The sequence below is a fragment of the Vanessa tameamea genome, chromosome 5, assembly GCF_037043105.1.
Source record: "Vanessa tameamea isolate UH-Manoa-2023 chromosome 5, ilVanTame1 primary haplotype, whole genome shotgun sequence".
NCBI lineage: Eukaryota > Metazoa > Arthropoda > Insecta > Lepidoptera > Nymphalidae > Vanessa > Vanessa tameamea.
This window is the reverse complement of record NC_087313.1, coordinates 6,593,674-6,603,553: the sequence shown is the minus strand read 5'-3', so window position 1 is coordinate 6,603,553 and position 9,880 is coordinate 6,593,674.

The window sequence follows — 9,880 nt, the reverse complement described above, 5'->3', positions numbered from 1 at the left end:
AAAGTCTATTAATCTCTAACATATACGAATGTCCATTAATTTACATACAGTATGGAACTAACGGAGATCCTGAGCTAGATTAGATATAAATTGTGTTAGGTAATGCAACATTTACATTTTTGCTTTGCAACACTTTTTTCTTGAAAACAGGTATTAGCCATATAAGTTTTTTTTTTTTTGTAATAGGTAGACGGACGGGCAAATGGGCCACCTGATTGTAAGTGGTCACCACCGCCCATTGAACAATTTCATTTCGCTTGAAGAAATAATAACCATTCCTTACATTACACCAATGCGCCACCAACTTTGGGAGCTAAGATGTTATGTCCCTTGTGTCTTCGGTTACACTGGCTAATTCACCCTTCAAACCGGAACACAACAATACTAAGTATTACTGTTTGGCGGTAGAATATCTGACGAGTGGGTGGTACCTACCCGGACGGGCTTACACAAAGCCCTGCCACCAAGTTGGATTTACGATGAAATTGTATGAGAATAATGAAATCAGGGGGTCTATTCTACTAACAATAATATGTCATTTTATCGCAATTTACTAACACAAACATCCAGTTGCGTTTTAGTCGAAGTTGTATCGGAATATAATCGGGAATGTATCGTAATCGTTATAACTGTATAGAATTGGCTCCAGGCCTACAGAAGTTCGATAAATAATTATTTTGGTTTAACGTTACAAAACCTCCTTCCTGAGGCACGGTATTCGTTTCTATAACAAGATTTCACAGTAATTTTTACCTTGACCTATTAATAAATTTAATAAAAAAAAAAAGTTGATAAATAAGGCGCTACTCAATACAAGATTATATTAAAGATAAAAAGTGTCATCTTAATATTTATTGATTTCTAGAGAGGATGTATAAAAAAATAATTGAACTTTAGTGACATACCTTGTAATTAAAATGATGGAAAAAAGTAACTACGTAGGAGTTTCTTGCCGTTTCTTCTCAGTAGAATCTACTTTCCGAACTGGTGGTATCTGTACATTTAATTCAACTCTGTAACAAGACGATTCATAAGTTATTTTATGAACCTACACGAATAAAGAAGATTTTGATTTTGAATCATTGAAATTGTATAATAATTATCTTAATTAATGGCACTTGAGCTATCCAATATAGGATACGGTTTAAGACGATGGAATTTTAAATGGACATTTTGCCATAATTGTTAGTATTGTGACAATCAATCCAAACTCGTATTTAAGGCACGGAGAAACAACATCATTAGCGTTTATTACTGCGCTCACCGATATGGGAATATGTTATTTTTATTGTCCTTTCGTATTTAACTTCAACTGTTTTACTTTTTAAATATTCTTAGAAATATGACAAATATATTATGCAGCCACGGCAGCTGGATCCTGTATAAGTTATGACATGTTAGTAAAAACTAGAACATATTGTATGTTTTATTGATTTGGATCTTGCACATTGTTTATTAATTAAGTTTACCATCGTATTTATTATTTAACGAATAGTTTATGTTATGTAATTTTCACATTTCTTATTAAATGTTAAGCTTAAGTTAAATGACGTATAATTCTATTACATATAATGTTTTAATAAAATAATGCTAAGGCATTATTCGTAAAGTTCCATAATAATTAATTATCACATTAAAATAATTGCATATATTATGTACCCTTCGTAATTAACACGAAAAAGACTTAATATTTACTACTGATTTTTTGACCAATATATTCTTTATAGACGAAACTACATTTCGATATTGTTTTATTTGATTCAGATATTTATTTATATTTTATTTAGACATTTTTTTTATTCCGTTTGTTTTTCTTTTTGTATTATGTACATGTAGATATATTTTTAATTTTATATTTATTTAAATAAATTTTAATGAGTTATACACCTAAGTATGTGTTTTTGTTGTGTATAAATCGTAATAAGTAAATCTTATAGAAAACCAACAAACAGGCCAGTAAATATCTTATTGAATAAAGTATATTTTGATATTAAAATATTTACCAAACAGCGTTTAATATATTCGAATAAATATGCAGCCGCGAATATAGTTGCGTTTTTGAGGAGGAAGCTGCAGTTGCCAGCTGGAAGTACCGTACTTCCTGCCTCGGATTTGTGACGTCACACAGATTCCTGAACTCGGACTGACTATAGCAATGACAGAATTTAAACTTTAAACACCGTTTCCAACAACAACAACAACCTACCAACAGTGACATTTGTGAATAAACCCCCTAAAAATAATTATAAGTAAAGTCACTTTATAATTATTGATATTCTCAATTTTGGCAACCTTTTTTTAAGTTTATTTTTTATAATAATTTTGACTATTGCTAATGGCAAGACAACGACTATATACATTCATTAAAAGTATAAACCATCTTACTCTTTACACCATCAATACTAACCAAAGATTTCATATCCCTAGTATCTATAATTACACTGGCTCACTTACTTCGAACTGAAACAGCAGCGATACAAATGTTTGGCGGTAGAATAATTATGGGTGCATACAGATGGGCGAGCACAACGCTTGGATAATCCGATTGAAACATAATCAAAAATAAATTGTAATTGATACTACAATGATGTTTCTGAAGCAAATATACTAGCTGCGCTTTTGATTATAATATAGGTCGCATACGTATAATAATTTATCTGTAGTTTCATATATTCATGTTACATACATATATATACGTATTCGTTATAAGTATATAATAGTATATAATATATAAGGTTATACTTGCAGTTTTAGTTTAGATCTTCGTCTGTGTATATAACATGTAGCTCAAAACATAAATTAATTAAGCACCAATTGTTTTAGATTAGTGTAATTTATAAAGGAACTAATTAATTATTATGGTCCCTCGTAATTTCTTTATTAACATAAGTATGTATTAATAATATATTAATGCAACATTATATGCGGTAATAAATGTAATATATTTAACTACATTTAGATTTTTTAATAAAGATCCTTCTAGAATAATTTAGATATAAATGTCAATTTAATTAGTTTAAATGAGTTGTTCGCGTTTAAGTTTTTACTAAAATATATTCCGATTAAAGCAATTCATTTAAACATAAGTTGATACTGACATAAACGTTTTCTCAGCAGTTCTTTGAATTTTAGTTTTATTAAAGGGAAGAGGATATCAATTTGGATTTTTTTTGTATGTTCGGAGAAAACTTCGTTATATATACGTGGATTTGCAAAATTACTTTTTTTATATGAAAGAGGTTTAGTTCCAAATGCAAATAGTTCAAATTAAATTAAGATCTGTTGATGTTTTTCGGATACAGACAACGAAACTCTACAATAAATACCAGCAAACTACAAGTAATATTGCTATTGAAGTCGTTTTTTTCTGTAAAAAAGTTCTTATACTTACCTCATTATTTGTGTAAGTGTTATAAATTACTAATCATTATCTATAAAAGGTAGGTTACGATAAAAACTCATCATTTGTAAGTCATCTTTATAAGTAACAATGTGTGATATCGTTATAAAACGAGTAGACTTTATTGCATCTAAAATATTAGTTCACAGGAAATTGAGTTGTTTGTTAAACGATAAAAATATTCCACTTCATTATAAAGCAGATGATTTTAAATAAGATACGGCAGGACTAGACAAAACAGCGAGGTAAAGAAGAACACATTTAATAAGTGCAAATAATTACGCTTCAGAGGGCGGAGGTCGGCACGCGCCGCGGCGTCGCCACGTGGCCGTCTCGTCCACGCATTGTTGTTGAAGTTATTTATGAATATTGTTGCGCCGAATATCACCGACACGCGCCTACTACACGCACTTATGAACATCACTAAGCTATGGTTTTAGTATTGTCAATGAAAGAATGATTTGATGATCTTTGAGTAAGATCTAAGTACGATTCACAGAGCCATTTTACCCATTCGATTGTATAGATCACATGATTTGAGTAGAGTAGAGACCAACTCTATTTTTAGGTATTTTTTTTTCATTATAGAAATAAGTTTTTTCATATTCTTGATTGATTTTTGTACTGGATGCTAAATATAGTTTAAAAAGAAAAACATAAAAACAATTTTTGAAACTTATGTTACTTGAATTTTTAAAGAAAATTCTATAATTAATTCTAGATTTGAAGTAATTATTATCGTATATTATAGGTATATTAATACGTTTCAATATAGGTAGTAAAAATTTACATTAGAATAACTGTGTGTCCAGAAATTGTCAGGCGCTATGTAACATTTTATTGCAAGCCGTCAAAAAATCGAAATTATCAATAAATTATGAAATAATATAGCAATGCTAGCTAAAGCCCGTCGATTGGTATCGGAAGTGGGGCGGGATGGCCAGGCATGAAGGGGCGACTTCCGTGTTCCGGCCTAGGCCTACTGCTCCTCATAACTCATCATCAGCACTCCGCGGGAGGCCTGCACCCTCACGAACAAAGAAAAATAAAGATTTGTGTGAATTATATCCCTCTGTGTAAGCAAAGGGGAAACATAAGTTATAAAAAGTATATCCACAACGAAGTTTCTTAGATTGCTTTTTATCAGAACCAAAACATTTAACAGAGACGCCTTTTATTATCTAAGCAACACTAACATTCTTATTGACAATGGACAACGTGTAAAAAATACGGTGATTTACACAGATAAAAATAATTCATTTAAGTATTAACATCAAGAAAATTAAGAAATATTAACAATTAATTATATTGGCAATCTGTCAACAATTATATTTTCAACGGCTTTACAGCGGCTTTACGTGGTTTGCGAGACACGAAATATATGTATACATATATATATATATATATATATATATATATATATATATATATATATATATATATTCAGTGTCGCATGTAAGTTTACTGAGTCAACACGAGATCGCACATCGCAGACGCGATAGGCGGCCGTCAAAACAGTTGTCCCGATAGTGGAACAATGTGCTCCGGCCGTTTCTCTGCTATCGGCCCATACCCTTACATCTTTCATTTGTATTCAGTACACGATTGAGATGTTAGTTTAGAATTTATCGTTAAGCGACATTTTACGTTAACAGCCGGCAGGTGTTGTGGTGATAAAGATAAGTGTATTTATGTAAGGTAATGTTTGTCGTTAATGAATGTACAAGTGCATACATACAGAGCTACACATGCTTTTTATATCTGTAAAAGGCTATGCTCTAAATAATGCGATGTTGACGGCCGATAATTTCGAGTTATTTGTCCTTTTAGAATTATATGAATAAACTGATACAAGGTGACAGTCACGGCTTCGTTTGTGGACATTTAATTTACAGTTGTTAATATATTATTTTATGTCAAACTTTTTTAGAATCTTTGTGATTGGAAACTCGACGTAACGTACATGAATCACGACAAAGAGCGAGCATAAATTAATTTAATTATTAAGTTTCACTTCTAATGTGCGTGAAAGGCACACACACATTTATTTAGTGTCTTTCCATAATTTTCATATTTCGTTTACAAAGCTAAAGTCTACTCCAAATTTCAAATCGCTATCTAATATAAATTAGTCCATACTGTTGAAATTTGCATACGCTGATAGACAGTCAGTCAAGACATATATATATATATATTAGTAGATAAATTATAAGATGTATTCAAGTAGGCTTTTACAAGCAATTTTGAATCGTCATTTAACAAACTATTTAAAGAAAAGCTACCACCGGTTCGGAATGTAGATTCTACCGAGGAGAACCGGCAAGAAACTCATATGTTTTTTTATGATAAAGGTAGGCAGACGAGCCTTTGTGCCACATGATGGTAAGTGGTCACCACCACCTATAGACATAGGCGCTGTAAGAAATATGAACTATTCCTTACATCGCCAATGCGCCAAAAACCTTGGGGACTAAGATGGGATGCCCCTTTTGCCTTTAGTTTTACTGGCTTACTCACCCTTCAAACCGGAACACAATGATTTTTATTATAAATTTGATACACTACACTCCAAAAATATATTGAAAACGTTATCGATCAACCTATTTATTTTTTGCTTAATTTAGTTATCGAATCTAGTTCTCGTCTTATGATTTAATTTTTTCCGTCTCCAAGATATACAGCTAACTTAAAACATGCGACTTTTAATAATTTGCCGATTCTAATAAATAAAGATTTCAGTCTTTACAGAGCGGGCCGCCCGAAAAACGACCGCCCGGGTTGCATGCATCCGAATTCAAAGTCTATTGTATTTTATCATACATTCTTTTTTGCACCTCAACGGAATATATTTGCAATTTTAGCTGACAGGATTTATCATGAAGCTTTTTGCGTTACGCTGATTGTCTTTCAATCGGGAACATTTCTTTGGCTATCGATCCCTATGATAAACGACTGATTATCCGATCGGTTCAGTACTAGAGCCCAGATAAGGCGATCCGGACTAAAATTAAAGCCATTAATAACAATTCATTTTATAAACAATCTTCAAAAAAGGTATTTTAGATCAATGAAAATAAATCAACTGATGGAAGTATAAAATATCAGCTTATGTCCGCGACTTTCTAAGTAAACGAAGAGCTGTTTTTGCTACAGCAGTAACACAATTATCAGTAAGAGTGGAATTTCAGAACGATAGGTAAAAGTACTGGCTGGTTATAAGTAGTACTTGATAATAATTTTGTTGCGGAGTTAATAAGAACTGTGATATCTCCTAAGATAATTATTGTGATAGAACGATGTAAAAGGCAATTTTATGAATATTGCATTTATTTGGATAAAGATTAATATGATGTTTATAAAACACTTTCCCAAATAATACATTATTTTAGAACAAGTTTAATTCCAATAAAATAGGTTATAGTGATTCAACTTTAAAAGAGATAGATAACGTTGAAACGGCCTTTGTTTAGGACATTTAAAGGAGATTAATTATGTTATATCATAAATCATTGTTGCGAAACTTTGACCGTTTACGCAGCGCACTTAACGGAAGCTCTTAAAGGAATAATTTTCCCCCGCTATTGCAACGTTTTTCATTAGTAGGTACTCCGCTCCTACTGGTGGTATCATCATAGTATATAGTCTAAAGCTGTCCTCGATAAATGGGCTATCTAACACGTACATATAACATGGGCTATCTAAGTTTTTCAAAACGGACTAGTAGTTTCTGAGATTAACGCGTTTAATCAAACAAACAAACAAAATCTTCACTTTTATAATGTTAGTATAAATAAAAATCATATTTTTGAAAATAATTGGTATCCTGTGCTTAACTTCATTAAAAAATATGACTTTATATTTGACATCTATTTTGCTGTGACTGCTGGAAATTTTAAAAAATCAAGCGTAATTACGAAGTAAACCTTACTTAGGGTACGTTCATACTAAAGGGAGAGAAAAACAATGTTTCGTAGTTTATCATTTTATATTCTGTGGTTTGAAGATAGTGCGTGCAGACAAATTATTATATCATCCTTTTCATATGAGTATTTACCAGAAAAATAAATTATTTTTTTGACTTCAGTAACAAAGAGCAGCTGACAGATATTAGGAAAAGTCTTAACTAAAAAAATATGCGTGTAAAATAATCTATATATATATATATATATATATATATTTAAAATATCTTAAATAGCAACGCCATATAATTTTAACTATTGCAATTATATAAATTGTGATTGAGTGATATTTATTTAAAACAAGTCGTAAAATAAAACTCAAAGTTTGTACATTCAAATGCAATTTCAACACGATTATCGATACGATATTTATTCAAATTTACATAAACAATATTGTCATCCTTAATAACTAATACATATATAATTATATTTAAAGAATATTCGTTTCTTTGTATAAGTAGTTGGAGTTTGAATAAGCTTACGGTCTTGTAAATAATCTAAAAATATGGAGGCATATCGTCTCAAATTTTTTGCTTAAAATTCCTGTGGATTTTTTTTATTGTATACAAAGCAGTTGAAAAAAGTATGGAGTGATTTTATTATTTTCATGCAAAGTTTAATTGTATTTAATTAACATATCTAAGTAAACAACGTGATACGGACATTTTGTGTGTTCTTCTCATAAAAATAATTTTAATCGTCCTGATGCAGTATTTAATTAAATGTAATACTACTACCGGTTCGGAATGTAGATTCTACCGTGAAGAACCGCCAAGAAACTCAGTTGTAAATTTATTTTAATTACAGAGCTTATGTCAATCAAATACAAGTATATTTAAACATATCCTGCCTGGAAATAAAAACAATTCCTACTTACGTTTTTTATCATTGATGTAAACTTCTATTGAGTAATATGCTTTATTCATGTTTAATTGTCATGAGATTAAAATATATAAATAGGCCAAGTTAATATCGAAGAACTTAATATAGAAACAAATATCGTGCTTCAGGAACGTATTGACTCAGTAAATCCGGAAATTAGGTGTGATAAGTTTATCTTTAGTCTTTAAACAATGATCGTTTTTTTTTTCTTTCAAAAATTTCTACATAATATTATTGTAAGAATTTTGAGGCAACGCTACGAGAACATGTACTTACTTAATTAAAAACATCCCGAAGGGATGTTTGAGAAACTGCAGGATTGTAAAAAGCTCTTTTCGCAGATTGAAAACAATTTACCTCAAACTCGATTGCCCTAAAACATAACTTCACCATGCAAATAACGAACGAATACTAATTATATTATTACGTAAAATGTAAATGACGAAACAATAGCGCTTGTCAGATTTACTTTTTGCGTATTGTCTTGAAATGAATAAATCATTGGTAATTAAAATCAAACAAAAATAAAATCCAACAATCAGAGCTGTATTGATTGACATTTCATTTCCAAATATTCCCAAAAGCGGCGCAGATATGGGCGTCATGAAGGGTATGATTTTTCTATTTAATACACATGGGTGCATAAACAAAAAAGGTAATAGCCGGGGTTGTGAGGGGCGGGGCCAGGTGTCAGTCGCAGAGATCTTATCTAGACGGGGACGCGCCGACGGCCGTCGGGCGACGGCGGCGACTACTCGGAGTCTGGTCCGTTTCTAATTAATTATAATATGAACAATTACTTCATCTATACTGAAAATTACATCTCAGATTTACCAGTAGTGAAAAATATAGTTCAGATATATACTCTATTGTATTTAGTGTTTTATTTATGAAGAAAATTAGGAATACGTAAGAGGAAAATATTTCATTTTAAAAGTTGTTAAGTTCTATGAACTTAGAAACGTTGGTTAAAATGAGATTGTGAATGTATAACTATTTTTTTTAACACTAATAAAGTTGCAATTACATATCGAGGGAGATAATACCAGTATTGAAATATTAGCCAAACACTAGAATAATTTACATAAAAAGTGTGCATTATTATTTATGTATTTTTTTGTTTAGAAATCTAAGCAACAGCATGTGATTTGCTCGGTGTTCCACTGCGAAAACTGGGGCGTTTTCCATTACTCTATTCTATTTCGGGTTGGTGGATAAATTGATGGCGGCATTTCAACCGACACGTACAGGTTCCATCAAGATTTATTATTTGATCACCACGCACGAGATGATTTATAATAATAATTAAAACAGATGAAAATTAAGCAGATTTGAATCCGTAAACTTCGGTTAAGATTCACGCATTCTAGCCACTCAGTCACCTCGGCTTATAAAGATCTAATCCTAAGAATTTGAAATCATTCCATAATACATGTTGTAATCAATTACTTGCATCGCTTCATGTACTCGTACGTCTAAACTTGAGCAAGGTCACGTAATCAAGCCCATTAACTCCGTGAGCCAATTATCTCTCATCTTGTACGAGTCCGTCGAGACGTGTATGAGCGCAATATGTTAACATATTTTTTAATTTCTCCTCCGTACGGCCGAGGAGGCAATGGCGAGTTCATGTGCAGGA